The sequence below is a fragment of the Lissotriton helveticus genome, unplaced genomic scaffold, assembly GCF_964261635.1.
Source record: "Lissotriton helveticus unplaced genomic scaffold, aLisHel1.1 SCAFFOLD_509, whole genome shotgun sequence".
Lineage (NCBI taxonomy): Eukaryota > Metazoa > Chordata > Amphibia > Caudata > Salamandridae > Lissotriton > Lissotriton helveticus.
Window position 1 is genome coordinate 252,491 of NW_027611743.1, and position 18,451 is coordinate 270,941.

The following is an 18,451-nucleotide window of genomic DNA, read 5'->3' on the forward strand; positions in this document are numbered from 1 at the left end:
TGTTTCACACATGGTGTATAGTAAATGGGAAAAGACGACTACAGAAGAAATAAAACAGCACCTGGGATAGACGCTCTAGAACACCAACGGGACTTCTGCACATCGAAGTTGATGGCGGTTTAAAGCCCGTCGATAAAATCTTGCTACTGACAGGTGTAAAAAGAAAACCCTGATACCTCACATAAATTGGTATGAAACACTGAAACATAAAATGGTTGCCCCATCTATTCACTGGTGCAAGCCAACAAACGGCACACCCATACCCGTGATGTCTTCGGTCAAAGGAGCCACTTCTCTGGTCTCTCCCACACGTATCTCTACCGCCTATGACGCTTTTGCTCGCTGTTCCCAAAGCGACTGTGACTTTTTTTCCTGTGAAAACTCTCCTAGTCACGTTCTATGCAGTGAATTAAGGGATTTAGCTTCATGCAAAAATGCCATTCAATAACAATGGGGAAGATATAGTTGCTTAGATGAACTTAAGAGTTACTTCAAACATCTCGGAGCAGATTTACAAGCCCCTTGCGCCAATTTTTCCATATTAAAAGTGACGCAAAAGTGGTGCAAAGGGCTTGTAAATCAGCCCCGTCATCTCCGATCCATCAGACCATTGAGGAAGTTAAAACTTTCAGTACAATTGCTTAAAAACGCCAATGAGGGGGTATAACTGTAATTGTATTGATTTGCTAGACTTAACTAATATATGTCTGTGTGACTTCAGCTTGTTTCCACGGTAAACCTTGGTACCTGAAAATTAAACCTGGCACCCATTTTCAAAGTTCATTTAATGTAATTTGCCTCAAAGACATTAAACGCACGATGTTTTCAGGCGACATGATTTCAAGTATATATCATTATCCACTCCAAACAACACACACATTATGGTACCTTCAAATGTTACTTAACGAGTGCGTTAAGAAAAAATGTAAAAACATTGTCATAATATACTAATAAAAAAGTGACTGGCTTTAACATCTGAAAGCCTGCACCCATAAAGCGTTGTACATGGCAAGGGTGAAACACTGTAGTTGTGCCCGCTTGCTTAGACCGAGAGTCATGTGCAACGACCCGCCAGGAGTAAAGTCTCACATCAGCACTCACCTGTGGTGCTGAAAGCAATACAGTTAATGGGAGAGTGGGAGGGTGTTTCTGGCTACAAGCAGTCGGAGGAACAATTAAACAAGCAGCCAGTAAAGGTAAGTGTGCTTTACCAAGGGCACTGTTACACAGACTTCAACATTATACAACTGCTGCCAGCATACGCTCAGCGATGCCCTGCCACTCTTTCAACCTTCGTATTAAGCCTGGGAGTACTTCGCAAGAAGCCTCCAACCTACTTGAGCGTGGCCATTTTCCCATCTTAGGCCGCAAACGTGACTTATCAGGACCGTTGGAGCCCTCTGTGTGCCTCGTGCCCACAAGTGGGGGAAAGTGGGAGGCACATAACGCGTTTCCCTTTGCGGTAGCGAGCCAGGAGCACCATGTGTTGGTAAATTAATTACAAACATATGGTGTCAAGCTCGCTCTCGCAAGGGAATTTCCAAACGTGCACGCGTTGCAATTGAAGGCAATGGAACGCGAGCGCGTTTTAAGGGCGAAAAGTGAATCAATTGCAATAGGTATTTTTGCCTAAGCGGCTCATGCGCGCTGCATAGGCGAGACCTAAAAAGGGTTTTTGAAGAATTACTGGCGGTGTTCACTTTCTTGACAAAATACTCTCTCATTACTGAGCGTTTCAGTGTGTGAAAATTCTTAATCGCGGCTCTGTAATTTGATTTAGCCTCTGTCTCATAGGATAGTCTCCAATTCTGTTCGAGTTTCTTGCACTGACTTTTTCAGCTCACAGAGCGGGGGTAAACCAGGGGGCAGATGTTTTTTTTCTAGAGGAGACAATAGGGTGCTCAGGGGCAACCGTATCAAGAGAAGAGGCGAGCCACTAATTAAAGTTAGATACATCTAGTTCCAAATCCCGCCCCAACTGCAGATGGATGCGAGAAAGGGCGGGGCCAAAGTGTTACAAGTGATTTTAAACCATTTCCTACTGTGATCCCGGGCCAAAGAGGAATTAGTTGATTGAGAGAGAGTAGACACACTAAACAGGATTAAAAAAATGGTCTGAACATGTAAGAGGTACAGGCGGAGCCGTGGACAGATTAGGGTTGTTTGTAAACAGTAAATCTAGAGTGTGGCCGGCCCGATGGGTAGGGCCTCTAACCCGCTGGGTTATATTAAGGCCTTCCAGGGTTTCTAGGAGCTGGGCAGCTTTAGTGCACTGAGTATCATCCACATGTAAGTTAAAATCACTAAGGATTATAATATACGTATGTTTAAGCGACAGATCAGCCGCAATATTATAAAAATCTGTAAGATGTTGAGGCGGGGAGCTAGGGGGTCTGTAAATAAGAATTCCAGCCATGGTTATATTCGATACAGCAGAGATGCTGAAATACGTCGCTTCTAAGCGGTTGATGTTAGGTATTTTCCTGGAAGAAATATCTCAGCCCGATCGTAGGATCACTGCAATCCCACCACCCTACTTGTTGTTAGGCCTATTTATTCCCACAAAACGATATTCAGGGGGGATGCCAAGATTGAGGTCGGGATTAGGAAAGTCCCTAACCCACGTTTCAAGGGAAATCAAAATGTCATCCGAATGGTGGGGAAGCGATCTACAATTGAGTAAACAGGCTTTAATGGGGGTGGAAGACCAATTTGAACCTTTGCGGGTCCAAAGCGCATTGGGTGTAGTCTAGGAGGGGCTACGGGATCTAACTTAAAAGTGAATAGACAAGCGGCACAATTAAATTGAGACAGGGGCCCAGAAAACTCACATAAGGTCGGGCCCCACAGCACTTATCTCTCACTTCAAGCAGTTGCGACCTGGACGAAAGGATTCGGGCACCGGAGGGGCACCCAGCAGCATGGCTGGCGCTGGCCGAAGAACAGGCGGGGACAGGCGCAGACGGGCTTGCCTTTGGTGTGCCTTAAGTGCGCCAGCGGCTCGCCCGCTGCGCGCGTCTGCTGAGTGTATCCGCTGAACGAGGGAAATGCTAGGTTTAAGTAGAAAGCGGGCGCTAGTGCGCTAACCCGCTTGTTCCGCCCCCAGAGGCAGGGGGAAGTAGAGAAGCCGGCAGTCCTCTATACTCTCCACTACAAACGGGCACGCACGCCGTGGGCCGGAGTAAGAGGAAAAGAGGCAAAGAGCGGCTGAGGTAGGGGCCCTACATACAAGATAACCAAAAGTACAATGTGCCAGCAATTGATTTAAAAACAGTTAAAAACACAAACATCAGTTTCAATTTCAAAATTAAAACGCAAATAGCGTGAGTGCCTTACATCTACGTGCGTCGGGTAATAAGAAGATGTCGAATATTTTAGTACGTCAGTATGTGCGAGTGAGGAAACCAGGCCGTGTGGAAAAGGGGGCCCCTCGTTGGTCTGATCCAGTGAGGATCGTAAAGGTGTTGGAAGGTGCAGTGAAACTTGAAGATGGGAGAGTGCGGAATTTATGCCATGTGAGTGAGTGCAAGAGAGTTAGCGGACATAATGGTCAGGAGTGTGGCATTCATGACACTGTAGGTGGATACTTGATGGGTGATGAGGTGTGGTCAAAGGTTGAAGCAAACGCTAGGGTGAGTGAGATGTGTGGGAGTTGTGAGTTGGCCAATGGTGGAGGTCAGAGTGATCCAGATGTGAGAGTATTTCGAAGTGCGAGAGGCAGTAAATTGGCTGGTCATATTAAAGAGTTTGTGATGGGATAATATTATATTTTAGTTATTTACAGTGTGCATATTTATTTCCTGGTAGTTGGTGTTCTAAGGGGGAAATGAGCATGTGTCATTTATCTATTGTTATTTTGTTGTGTTTGTTAATTGTATTGAGGGGAAGGTGTGTGGGACATTGGAGTGTTGTGAGTGGAAGGTTGGTGAGGGATATGATCGGGTATTCGAATAGGAACATTGGGGGCAGTTGGCCAGGAGTAGCTGTTGTGCTGGGTCTTGCTGGCATCACTCTCTATGTATGAGGAACCAGGAACTGATGAATAAACACTTTGAAGTTAATATTACCTATCGGAGGTGGAGTCGTTCTTAACCAGCAAACACTGCAGAGCACATACCTTGTCCTTGGTGCCAGGAGATGCAGGGACAGAATGAAAGGTATGGGTGTATCAATCACAGGGTTTTTACAGTGTTCACTTGCACGCATCAATACTTAAGACCTGAATGATGGATTCAGCAATATGGTGGTATAATAACAAATATGCCTATGCTTGGGCCTCAGGGTATAATCCCCTAGTTGCACTTACTATGCTATACCATCAAATTTGCTTTTTAGGGTAGTGCGTGGCCATGAATGATCAGACCAATGAGACCATCTTCTGGGCAGCTGTAGTGCCCCCTGCCCTCTGTGCCTGAGAAGTGCAGTCTGTCTCTGGCTATTGCCCTTCCATTTCTGGTGCTTTGCAGCAGTTTTAAGATCTTCTTAGAGTTTCTTGTTGCTCAAATGGGTGTAACTTCTGATATTTATATGTTTCCCTCGTCTTCATTGCTTGATTTTGCTTTTGAGTAAGTGTCACTCATAGCCGTTGAAATGTCACTCATAATTACACTGAATTTATTAATATTTTACTCATAGCGATCTGAAACCAGTAGCAGGTAGGCTTCATTTGGGCGCGGGTGAAGGTCGGTGATTTCTGGATTTAATGTGCTGTTGCGGCAACTTAAAATAAAGCTGCTGCCTGGAGGTGTCTGACTCTGGTCAATCAGCCCGTGCGAGGTCACAGTGGGTCTGGTGCGTTGCCGGGAATGAACAACAGGCAAGGTGCTGCCTCCAGGATCCATGTCTGGAATATTAAATGACAGAGACACCTGCCCTATGATTGATTGATGCTCCACAGGGCACCGGAGTTCTTTCATTAAGAGGCACTGCAGTGTGTAAACATTGCAACAAGTGAGGAAGCATGCTCTACTAGCACAGCGCATGCCAGGGCGATCGCTCAGGGCTGCGCAGCTGAGTTCCTCGAGCACGGCTTCTGCAGTGTTCCCCGAGCGCTATAATTGCATGACGAATGCATTTTAGTCTATTGATGCGGACACCAGCAGTAACATGTGTTAGTCTCACTCCTGATGCGTTGTACTGGGCAGGGCTAGATGCATTTCCCCATTGACTTGCATTGAAGAAGCTGTCAGGCGGGAGACAGCTTTTTTGGCTGCAAAAGTCGGGACTGTCCTGTGTGAATCGGGCCTGTTGGCACGTATGCACACGAGTATATTGTGGAAGTACCCTAACCCCACGGAGCCTTTGGTCATTATTCATACATGCCAATAGACCCTATTCAGGTGGGAGACTACCGATTTTTCAAGCCAAAAATGGGGGATTTTCATTCTCCGGATTTTCTATTTTAAATCTCCCCCTCCCTGTCCTGAAATGTTGCCTGTGTGATTATTGCTGGATTTTGAGACTCTTCACAGCCTGGATCCAGAGCACAAGTCACCATGGGGCTGCTGCAGGAGAATTGTTGTTACTAGAGGGGGCGTGGCCAGCAACAGATATTTGCATACCCAGAAGCCTCTGCGCAAACTCCCGATTCATCACTACAGGTGGCACAGTTATCTGTTTGATCTTATAAGGAGCGCCTGTAGCTGTGCACACAGATGCATTCATGAGAGTGAATGGTACGTCACCGGTAATAAGTCACGCTACTAGTGGTAGGTTAGACTTTTATTGTGATTGCGCGACGAGAAGTAATTTCATATTCTGTGGTATACGTGCGTTCCGTAGATCACGCGCACTTCGAGGGGCCGTGAGAGGCGGAAGTTTCGATAATTTTTGAAGGGTTTCTTTTAAAGAAAGTCCGTGATTGGGTAAAATGTGAGCGTTGTGGAGGCTGTCAGGCCTCCTCGGCCGCTGAGGAGAGAAGCACCCGCTGCTCTTCTCAGGGAGGCGCCGTCACATGACGCAGAAACAGGCGCCGTGCGTCAACGCGCGCATGCGCGAAGAAGCGGGAGGTGTTGCACCCTCCTGTCGCTAGAGGTCGGAATGCTCCGGAGGAACCTTCAGCGCGTCACTCCTAATCTGCATACCCACAATCCTGTGCGCGCCTCGTAATGCTGCTTTACTTTCATACTGAATGCAGGGCTCTTTGTGGCATTGAAAACGATGAAGAGCGATTTAAATCCCGGTAACTAATGTTTGTAAAATAAACGGGCAACATAGGACACGGAAGCTTTGCTTCCTCCAATAACAGAAATAAGGAAGTGCGAGCTCTTTGAAGTGTACACACGTGGTAGAGTTCAGGGGAAGGCAGAGTATAAATGCATTTGAAGTGGGGCCAAGCTGCTAGCCAGTACAAGAAACCTTTTTCTATTTTCTTGTTTTGCAGTTTTCTTTTTTATTTTATATGGGGCTTTACATGAGTACCAGCTATGCTAAACAAGGATACATTCATTCTTCGATAGACACAGGGATATTAAGTGATTTGCCCAGGTAAGGAATGGAATATTGATGTGCCAACCCTTCTCATGGCACAACTCTAGCCAATCAGAGCAGCCAGTATTCAAATATGCCTCATAACCAATAGAGCACATTCCCCGGCTTACAAATAAACATAAAGAGGACTTATACGAGACCACTTACAGATGGGCCACAAGCTGAGTCACCTTTTACCTTCCAACTACTACTTGCTACATCACCCAGCGCTCATCTACACTCGACGCGTGCTTTACCGAACACACAAACATCTCAATAATTTTCAGGGTGTCAAAGTCTCTTGAGACCAAGCTTAACGACCCCTCCCCATCCGACCCCCCCCCCACCCCAAAAAAGTAACGTAATGGGGAGCCACAGACAACGGCCAATAAGTCTAGGGAGCCGCTGGTCTAAAAAGTTTGGGAACCACTGCGCTAGTAGGAAGGCACGAAACGTAGTTAGGCACACTACTTTTCTAAGGGATATTACGGGTTATTATACTATTGTACTTTCAAATTAAGAAAAATCGGGCCTAAGTAGAGACCTTCCTGCTCTGTGTTCCTTGGCGTTGATCGAACGGTCTCAATGCCTCGCACCTGCCTCAGGACTCTGCACCACTAGGGAATACCAAGGTCTCAGGAACAGGAAAGAGCTGCCAGGGACCAACCTTGGTCAGTGAGACAGGAAGTATGCACTGAGTGAGACAGGAAGTATGCACTAAGTGGGACAGGAAGTATGCACTGAGTGTGACAGGAAGTATGCACTGAGTGAGATGGGAAGTATGCGCTGAGTGAGACAGGAAGTATGCACTGAGTGAGATGGGAAGTATGCACTGAGTGAGACGGGAAGCATGCACTGAGTGGAAGGGAAGCATGCGCTGAGTGAGACAGGAAGTATGCACTGAGTGAGACGGGAAGTATGCACTGAGTGAGACAGGAAGTATGGACGGGAAGTATGCACTGAGTGAGACAGGAAGTGTGCACTGAGTGAGACAGGAAGTATGCACTGAGGGAGACAGGAAGTATGCACTGAGTGAGACGGGAAGCATGCACTGAGTGGAAGGGAAGCATGCGCTGAGTGAGACAGGAAGTATGCACTGAGTGAGACGGGAAGCATGCATTTAGTGAGACGGGAAATATGCACTGAGTGAGAAGGGAAGTATGCACTGAGTGAGACGGGAAGTATGCACTGAGTGAGACGGAAAGTATGCACTGAGTGGGAGGGAAGTATGCACTGAGTGAGACGGGAAGTATGCACTGAGTGAGACGGGAAGCATGCACTGAGTGGAAGGGAAGCATGCGCTGAGTGAGACAGGAAGTATGCACTGAGTGAGACGGGAAGCATGCATTTAGTGAGATGGGAAATATGCACTGAGTGAGAAGGGAAGTATGCACTGAGTGAGACGGGAAGTATGCACTGAGTGAGACGGGAAGTATGCACTGAGTGGGACAGGAAGTATGCACTGAGTGAGACAGGAAGTATGCACTGAGTGAGACAGGAAGTATGCACTGAGTGAGACAGGAAGCATGCATTAAGTGAGATGGGAAATATGCACTGAGTGAGAAGGGAAGTATGCACTGAGTGAGACAGGAAGCATGCATTTAGTGAGACGGGAAATATGCACTGAGTGAGAAGGGAAGTATGCACTGAGTGAGACGGGAAGTATGCACTGAGTGAGACGGGAAGTATGCACTGAGTGGGAGGGAAGTATGCACTGAGTGAGACGGGAAGTATGCACTGAGTGTGATGGGAAGTATGTACTGAGTGAGACATGAAGAATGCACTGAGTGAGACGGGAAGTATGCAATGAGTGACACAGGAAGTATGCACTGAGTGAGACAGGAAGTGTGCACTGAGTGTGACAGGAAGTATGCACTGAGTGTGACAGGAAGCATGCACTGAGCGAGACGGGAAGTATGCACTGAGTGAGACAGGAAGTATGTACTGAGTGAGACAGGAAGTATGCAATGAGTGACACAGTAAGTATGGACTGAGTGTGACAGGAAGTATGCACTGAGTGAGACAGGAAGTATACACTGAGTGTGATGGGAAGTATGTACTGAGTGAGACATGAAGAATGCACTGAGTGAGATGGGAAGTATGCAATGAGTGACACAGGAAGTATGCAATGAGTGACACAGGAAGTATGCACTGAGTGAGATGGGAAGTATGCAATGAGTGACACAGGAAGTATGCACTGAGTGAGACAGGAAGTATGCACTGAGTGAGACAGGAAGTATGCACTGAGTGAGACAGGAAGTATGTACTGAGTGAGACAGGAAGTATGCAATGAGTGACACAGTAAGTATGGACTGAGTGTGACAGGAAGTATGCACTGAGTGAGACAGGAAGTATACACTGAGTGTGATGGGAAGTATGTACTGAGTGAGACATGAAGAATGCACTGAGTGGAAGGGAAGTATGTGCTGAGTGAGACAGGAAGTATGGCCAAGCATGCTGCGGGCGGGCCACCCCCTGCAGAATGTAATGAGTTGACCCAGAATATACCAGATTTAACAGCTATTCAGTGGGGGGCCTCCATGACAGTAGAGGGTCCTGCAGGAATGTGGGACCCCATGAGCCACAGGGGCTTGTGTTAGGGCAGCAGCGGTTTAACCTCTTCTCCCATCACTCTCACACAGTAACCCAAGAGATGCAGAAGAGAAACAGAGCTAAGTTGCGAGTATCCCACTAAAACGAATAAACCTCCCCATCCCACTGAAGAGTAAAATCAATAAGCACCGACTATCCAGTCCTCAAGGACGTTACAAGAAGCAGCCTAGGCATCACCTCATAACACGCAACACAGCGGCACACACTTAAAAGCCTTCACTGAGCCAAGGCTCAAAAGTAATACCCAGTGAAGCTGCTCCCCCATTCCACTTCAAAGGGGAACAAGCAGCATGAATTCTCTAAAGTGGACGGAAGTGTGAAGGCAGCGGGAAGCTTCGCCCCGAGGAACTTTTTAGGGCAATAAAGTCAAACTGAGTCAAATCTGTTTTATCATGTTTTCCGTTCTGATAAAAACACCAAATAGAAAAAATGATGGGGCATTAGTCAACGCTATTCAATATAATATTGCATTTTCGGAGAAACTTTCTGGTGGTCTTATGTTTGACAATTTTCAAATTGGCCTCCTCAAAGAAAAAGCAACACATTTCGGAAATTATCTAAAAACGCCCCTTGTCTTTCTTTCTGCACCATAATGCTTGCTCAAACGGAAACTTTAAACGTTTCTGAAAGATTTTACATCTTTTTTTCTTTTATAATTCTTTTTTTCTTAATTGGCTGCCACATGCATCAACATTAGGATTTGAGATTCCTAAATAGCGATTTTTAAGGAATCGCAATTTTGGAATTGCAAATCCTTATGCATGTCGAAATTGCAAAATAAATTGTGATTCCTTACCCCGTTTACCGCGGCGGCGATTCAGCCAAGGTGCGGCGGGTTTAATGAGTGGGCGGGGCCAAACCAGCCAAGGGATGTGCGCAGCACTACAAAAGTAGTGCGCGCAACGACCATTGGCGACTGAAGCACACAAGGGGTTAATATTACCTAATAGCACTTTGAAAAATGCATTTTGGGGCATTTTTCAATGCATGCGCAAATTACCATCAACTTGAAGCTGATGGTAATCAGCATTTTCTAAATGCACAGTTCGCATCTAGGAAAGGCAACTTGCAGCGCATTAGGGAATGACAAATTGCAATTTCCTAAATATAGGTAATCGCAAAAAAATTGCAATTACCCAATTTGCAAATGCCAAGGCTTTTAATGCTTCAGAAAAGTCCTTTTTGCCCTTGCAAACGGGCTGATTCAATGCTTGATGCATGTGGCCCTTGGTCTTCTAAAGCTATAAAACTGAGGCTTGGCCTGTGTGATTTCCGACAATCAATCAATCAATCAAAACATTTGTAGAGCGCACTACTTACCCGTGAGCGTCTCATGGCGTTGGGGGGGGCGCTACTACTGCTTGATTAGCCAGGTCTTGAGGAGTCTTCTGAAGGTTAGCAGGTCCTGGGTCTGCCGTAGGAGGATGGGGAGGGTGTTCCAGGTCTTGGCGGTGAGGTGGTGGGAGACGAGGGCGAGGTCAGCGGAGCGGAGCTGGCGGTTGGGGGTGTAGAAGTTAAGTCGCCTGTTGAGGCATGCTGTTCCGGTGTTGTAGAGTGCCTTGTGTCCGTGGGTGAGGAGCTTAAAGGTGATCCTCTTGTTGGGTAGCCAGTGCAGGTCTCTCAGGTGTGGGATGATGTGGCTGCGGTGAGGGATGTCGAGGATCAGACATGCAGAGGCGTTTTGAATGCGCTGAAGTTTCAGGAGTTTGGCCGACGCTCCTGCGTAGAGGGTATTTTCGTAGTCCAGCCTGCTGCTGACGAGGGCCTGGGAGACTGTTCTTCTTGTTTCGGTGGGGATCCACCTGTAGATATTGCGGAGCATGCAGAGTCGAGGATGAACTCAAGTTACGTACATGGTCGGTGGGTGTTGGAGCAGTTCCCAGTGCGGTTGGCCACCAGGAGTCATCCCAGGCTGAGGGGGTGGAACCGAGTATGAGGACTTCCATCTTGTCTGAGTTTAGCTTCGGTCGGCTGTTCTTCATCTACTCAGCGATGACTTTCATCCCTTCGTGGAGGCTGGTTTTGGCAGTGAGAGGGTCCTCGGTGAGGGAGAGGATCAGCTGAGTGTCAGCTGAGTGTCATAAGCATAGGAGATGATGTTGAGGTTGTGCGACGTGGGCGAGCGGTGCCATGTAGATGTTGATCAATGTAGAGGTGATGGATGAGCCTTGGGGTATGCCGCAGATGATCTTGGTGGCTTCGGAGACGATGGGGGGAGGCGGACGCTCTGAGTTCTTCCGGAAAATAAGGTGGTCCAGTCCAGAGACTTGTCTTGGATCCCAGCGTCTTAGAGGCGTGCGCGTAGGGTACGGTGGTAGATGGCGTCAAAGGCAGCTGACTGGTCCAGGAGGATGAGGGCTGTGGTTTCTCCATTGTCCAGCAGGGCCCTGATGTCATCAGTGGCGGCGATGAGAGCAGTTTCGGTGCTGTGGTTGCTGCGGAACCCGGACTGAGAAGGGTCCAGGATACTGTTCTCCTCAAGGTAGCGGGTCAGTTGTCTGCTGAAGGTCTTTTCGATGACCTTAGCCGTGAATAGGAGGAGGGAGATGGGCCGGAGGTTCTTCAGGTCTTTGGGGTCAGCCTTGGGTTTTTTGAGTAAGGCTTTGATCTCTGCGTGCTTCCAGCTCTCCGGGAAGGTCGCTGTCTCGAAGGAGAGGTTGATGGTTTTCTGGAGATGCGGTGCGATGGTGGTGCAGGCTCTGTTGAAGATGTGTTGTGGGCATGGATCTGATGGAGATCCAGAGTGGATGGAGTTCATGATTTTGATGGTGTACTCGTCGCGTATGTTAATCCAGGTGAACAGGGGGTCGGTGTGGATGGCGGCCGTGGGGACGGAGGTCTCAGCGGGTTTTGGGGTGGTCGTGGCATTGAAGCTGTCCTGGATGTCTGCGATCTTGCAATGGAAGAAGGTGGCATGGGAATCGCACAGGTCTTGCGAGGGTGGGATGTCGTTGGTGTTGGAGCTGGGGTTGGAGAGTTCCTTCACGATGTTGATGAGCTCTTTGCTGTTGTGCGCGTTGCTGTCTAGGTGGTCTTTGAAGGAGGTCCTTTTGGCGGATCTGATGAGGTGATGGTGTCTGCGGGTGGCGTTCTTGTGGGCTGCGTAGCTGTCCGGTGTCTGTTCACGTTGCCATTTCTTCTCTAACTTTCAGCAGGTTTGCTTGGAGGCCTGGAGGTCCTCAGCGAACCAGCTGGCTTTCTTGCTAGTGTGTCTGTTGGAGGGTTTATTGATTGGGGCAAGGCTGTTGGCGCAGTCGTCGATCCATTGTCTGAGGTTGCAAGTGGCGGTGGCGGGGTCGGTGGGGCCGCTAGGTGGGCTACGGGCGAGGGTGGTGGTTAGCTGGTCTTCAGGGACTTTGCTCCAGCAGCGTCGGGGGATCTGTTGGGTGCGGTGGTGCGTGGTGGGTTTCCGGAAGGTGAAGTGGATGCAGCAATGGTTGGTCCAGTGGAGTTCGGTGGTATGGTTGAAGGAGACATGGGAGCTTGCAGAGAAGATGGGGTCAAGCGTGTGGCTGGCAGAGTAGGTGGGTGTTGTGATGAGTTGTCTAAGTCTGAATTTGGCAAGGTTGGCAATCAGGGTGGTGGAGTTGGTGTCGTTGTTGTTCTCGAGGTGGAAGTTCAGGACAACGAGGAGGATGTAGTCTGTGGAGGCGAGTGCGTGTGAACTGACGAAGTCGGCAATGGAGTCGCTGAACTGTGGTCGGGTCCGGGGAGTCCGTAGACGAGGGTTCCTCTGAAGGTGGTGTTGGGATCAGTGTGGATCTGGAAGTGCAGGTATTCGGCGGTGCTGAGGGTGTCAACAGGCCCATTTGAGAGTGTTTTAAGTAGCATCAAAGGTAATTATCCACAACATAATGTTCAATACAGCACTAAACTGCATGTTTTCATATGTGCTTGAAGTGCTATTCCCAAAACGTGCTCACAGAAAATAACAAGAGACAAAAAAGGGGTTCCAAGTCCCCAAATAGCAAAGAAAGCTTTGGGGATTCATGGCTAGGATAACAATAAAACACTTTAAAATATGAGCTCTTCGTAAGGACAAAGAAAGGAAAGGAGATAAAGGCATTCAAGCAGCAAGCATGGCGCTGCTCGTTCCAGAGGCAATACTCCATGGGAATTAATTTGCAAGAAACGGTAGGGCATGTTCCAACCATTAACCAATTGTAGGCTATGATTTTGGAATGACACAGACATAAGCCAATCCGAACCGGTGGGATCGATCAGACCCCACAGAGTTCATACAACAGATCACCTGGCAGCTGCGATGTCTAGGCTCGACCTAAAAAAAGAAGGAGGGATGACAATAGCTCACAGCCGAGAAAAAATAGTAATCTTCACAAGAAGCACCGCTGTCTAGGGAGACAAGCATTTGCAATGCATTAGGTCTCTCGTTTGCAAGAGTTTGAGCTATAGGCATTGTAAATGACAATACCTTTTATGTATGTGTTGGTTTTTAAAACATAAATTAAAGGCATTGTCGTTTATAATGCCAGTAGCTTCAACTCTCGCAAATGCAAGACCTTTTGCATTGCAAATGCTTGTTTTTAGTATTGGAGTCCACCAGTGCCGGTATCAGTGGGTTATCGATTATCAGAATGGAAGGAGCTTAAAGGCATGGGAGCCATGCCCGATGTCTTAGACCATCCCATGCCCATTGCATAGTCAGTCATGGTAACTTCTGTTTTTCTATACGTGTGGGTGATATAGAGTCGTGGATAGGGAGGTGCGATGTACCAGGTCTGCCTCCGCCGCCACGTGCGGTTGAAATTTGATGGGGTATGTCCAGTTGTGGGCATATTGAGCCTGCGCACATAGTGCATATAATAATGATAATAAAGTCATTTGTAAAGTGCCTGGCTACACCGACTGGTGTGTCCCCGCGCTATGGAAACTGCTATATGCAGGAGTCAAACCGAGAGGCACAGCTTATAACTGGTAAAGCCAGGTTTTTAGGCCTCTGAGGAAGATCTTCTCTGATTTTTCTACACGCAGTAAAGGTGGCAGAGTGTTCCAATTTTTGTCTGCCAGATAGCCAAATGAGCGTGCACCCATCCTTGCCCTTTTAATTTTCGGTACTTTGAGCACATGTGCTCCTGTCGATTTCAACTACCGATTAGGCTTGTAGTGGGTCAGGAGATCATACAGGTAGCTAGGGCCTTTCCCCTGTAGACTCCGGTGACAGAAACATAAAGCTTTTAAGAGAATTCTTATACTGATTGGCAGCCAGTGAACGGAGTCCAGAGCTTTCGTCGCTGAAGCCCGTCTGGGTAGATTGAGAACTAGGGTTACCACTACTTTCTGAATGTGTTGCAACCGTTGCAGGCTTCATTTTGATGCTCCCAATTATTGAACATTCCCATAGTCCAGCTGCGAGGTCACCAGAGTGTGGACTAGAGTTTTGCTTGCAGAGGCAGGAAGATTGTCCAAGATTTTCTTTAGTATTTTATGAGTGCCAAAATATATAATGTCATATCTGGGGCGTTTAATCCACCCTGCCATAGGGGAAGGTGGGGACTTCTCATGCTATAATGGGCTGTTTCCCAGACCATGCAAATGTTATTAATAGTGATCTTAGGCGCTTTAGGAATTTGGAGGATAGAGTCAGGTTGACAAATTGATACAGGAATTTTGGCAGAACCACCATCTTGGCTTTTGCCAACATTCCCGAGAGGGGGAGTGGTAGAGTCTGTCTTCTAGACAGGTGATTGCCCTACCGTAGTTTGCTGTCCACAGGTCTACGCTCTTGTGGCTGAGCCATAACCCCAGATATTTGACTGGTTCTGTCACCCATGTTAGTGAGTATTCAGATTCAATTTGTGGGGTGTTTTCCGTGAGGGGGAAGATAATGGACTTAGTCCAATTAATATTAAAGCCCCACAATTCTCCGATGTGTTTGAGCTCCCAGATAACCGCTTCAAGGTTAATATGGGGTTCTAGATCGTAAAGGGCTATGTCATCCGCATACATGGAGACCAGCACTCTGCGGAGTCTGAAGTTAAGCTCTCTGTGCTCGTGGTGTTGTCGTAGTTGGGCTGCTAGTGGTTCCATTGCCATGGCAAACTGAATTTGAGAAATAGGACATGACTGTCGGTTACCTCTTGGAATGGGGCTGATGTCATTCCGTTAAGGCGTTAGGGTGCTATCGGGGACTGATATAGCAAAGTTATGAGGTGGATGAATTGGGGGTAAAATCCTAATCGCCGGAGGAGACCAAACAGGAAAGGCCATACCAGTGACTCAAACGCCTTTGTGGTGCCTAGGAGAGCAGCGCCTGTCACTAATGTAGGCTCCACACATTGTATGACTGTGAACTGTGTTCTGAGATTATGTGCTATCGAACAGTCTGGGACAAAGCCCGATTGGTCGGGGAGAATTATGTCTGGTAAAAGGGGCCATATTTGATTGGCAATCAGTTTAGCTAGGATTTTGTTATCAATGTTAATCTCTGACAAGGGGCGATAAGAGTCACATAAATGTGGTGATTTCCTGGTTTTCGGTATGGAAATGATCAATGCTTCTCTTAAGGAGGGTGGCAGCATTTGGGCCTCTACATAACAACCATATGGGGGACAAGCAGGGTGGCATATTCTTTATAAACAGAGGCAGGCTGGCTGTCCAGACCAGGGGCTTTGTCATTCTGGAGACTGCGGTTGACTTGCAGGACTTCCTCTTCAGTGAAGGGTGAGTCCAAGTACTGTCACCTCACATCGTCAAGCCACAGCAGTTCAAAGGTATCAAAGTATTCTATTAGCATTTCCTCAGGTATCTCATCCGTAGTATGGTAGAGATTAGAGTAGACGGAGGTCATTGTGTCGAGTTTGGCCTGTGGGAAAGTCTGGTTTGTTGATTGCTCATCCTGGAGTTCTGTAATATAGTGTTGCGCTTGAGGTCTGCGCAGCATATCGCCCAGGATTTAGCTAGCACCTTCGCCTCCCCTGTACTGTCTCGCTTGGGATTCGCAGGTTAAATAGTGAAGTTAGCGGTTTGCTTCTTCCTCGTATTCAGTGAGTTTCTCTCGTATTGACGCTAGTGTAGCAAGGGATCTCATGTCACAGAACAGCGTTTCGAGTTCCCGCAGATCTTTTTCCAGCAAGCCTGGAATGGATTGCTTTTAGCACCACAGTCTGCCCCTCTTACCACAGCCTTGAAGGCCTCCCATAGTATCTGGGGGAGCTGACTGAGCCCTCATTGACTACAAAAAATTCTGTGATGGCCTGGTGTATTTCAGCCTAGAATACCTGATCACGCAGTGTGCCGTTGCGGCTGGCGCCATGTAAAGGCGCAGTTTTAGGTCTAGAGAAGGGTACACTCTAGAAGCACTAGAACATGGTCAGACAGTGTCCGATGGTGGTGTGTCATGGCTGTTGCTGTTGACCATGTAGTCATGTTTCTGGTGGTCAGCCAGTAGTCTATGCGTGACCAGGCTTTGCGTGCCAATGTCACGCATGTTCCCTCCCTACGGGTCCCGTTCTTATATCAACATACATCGTTTATGTTGAAATCTTGCATTAAAGCATGTGCCACTGCTTTAGGATGGGGCCGCCGAGCAGCTCCTGATCTGTCTAGTTCAGATCTAGGATTACATTAAAATCTCCCCCCCCAGGTTATAGCTCCGTGGCCCATTTTCACTATTTGGTGCCACAGCTCAGTGTAAAAGTCTGGGTCGTCTATGTTAGGACCATATACGCAAACCAGTATGAGGGATTGCTGTTGGAGTTGTCCTGCCGCTATAACATACCGCCCCTCAGTATCCTTTTTAATCTGACTGAGCATCCATGGGATACCTTTCCTTATAAGTATTGCAGTGCCCCTGGCTTAGTTGGGATTCAGGCAGTGGTGTACCTCTGCACACCGGCGCACCTCTAGGCGAGTGGAGGTGGGTGAGTCAGGTGTATTTCCAGAGGGAAGCAGATATCTGTGTGGTGTCTATTAAGGTATGTGTGAACGAGGCGAGCTTTCCTGGGGTTGTTGAGCCGTCTAACATTCCACGCTAGGAGCCTAAGTCCTCTGGGTGCCATTAGTATGTTATGAGTATCTGGGTGCTGGTATGTAGGGTCATCTTCTTGGTGCGCCGTCTACTTGGTTGGGGTAATGGTGAGCTTAGTCTGGTGTCTACTGTGTTACAGTAGGGCAGTAGTATGGGAGCTGTCCTATAGACTGTCTACCTCAGTGTCTTACCTATGACCGCCCTGATCCCCATCAGAAGCGGACGCTCACACGCTGCTCCCTACGCTACCTACAGACCTACAGACTGGTATCGTAGCGCTACTCTACAAGAATCGCTATAGCCTGACTTATGTTAACATTCTATCGCTGCGCTAGATTGCCGGTTTAGCTCATTATCTGATAAATTAAAATCTTCCAGATCTGCCATTGCGAGTAGAATCGCAGCGCTAAATTGCCATAGAGCGCTCTTACACTGCTGTTACTTGTGCATTGCTGCCTGTTTAAATCGTCTGCAGCGCGCCCACTGTGTCCATACCCTATCCTGTTTCGGCTTTTTGGCTAGCAGCCATTTTCTTGTTGTTGTTCCCCCCTGGCCGGATATCCACCACGCACCCGCCTCCCAGCTGCTCCTCCCTCGCCCCCGCCCCCTCCACCATCCATACATGACAGATGCATTTTCACGCAGCGTTCACGCGCAGCGGTCGCGCCCCATGCACGCCGAAGGTGTGCCAAAGGTAAGCCCGTCTATGCCCGTCCGCGCCTGGACCGCGCCCAGCGCCTGTCCCCCTGGTCCCCGCCGCACCCAACCCACTAGAGTCACATATGATGCCACAACTCTCCTCGCCCTCAACCCCAGACGCACACCACAATGCTGCGAAGCCATCCCAGGACGTACCCACGGCCCATTCGCCTGCCTCTCCTGCAAGTTCAACTGCTTCAGGACCCTCACCAAATCCACTTCCTCCATACACAGCACCGACTCTAACCGCCTGAAGTGCATCCTGCTTAACACCCGCTCGGTCCACAGACACGCAACTGAACTCTGGGACCTACTCGACACTGCGTCACCGAACATCGCCTTCCTTACAGAAACATGGATGAACACATCATCAGCACCCGACATCGCCATAGCCATACCGGACGCTTACAAGATTATCCGAAAAGACCGCACCAATCAAACAGGAGGAGGCATCGCCATCATCCATAGGAACACCATCAAAATCACGACCAGCTCCGACGATAATTTTGCAACCGCTGAACATCTCCATTTTCAGATCCACACCGACCCTAGGACCACACTTAGAGGCACCCTCATTTACAGGCCTCCAGGTACCCGCACTCAATTCAGCGATGACATCACGGACTTCGTCAGCCCACATGCCCTCGCCTCCGAGAACTACATTCTATTAGGAGACCTCAACTA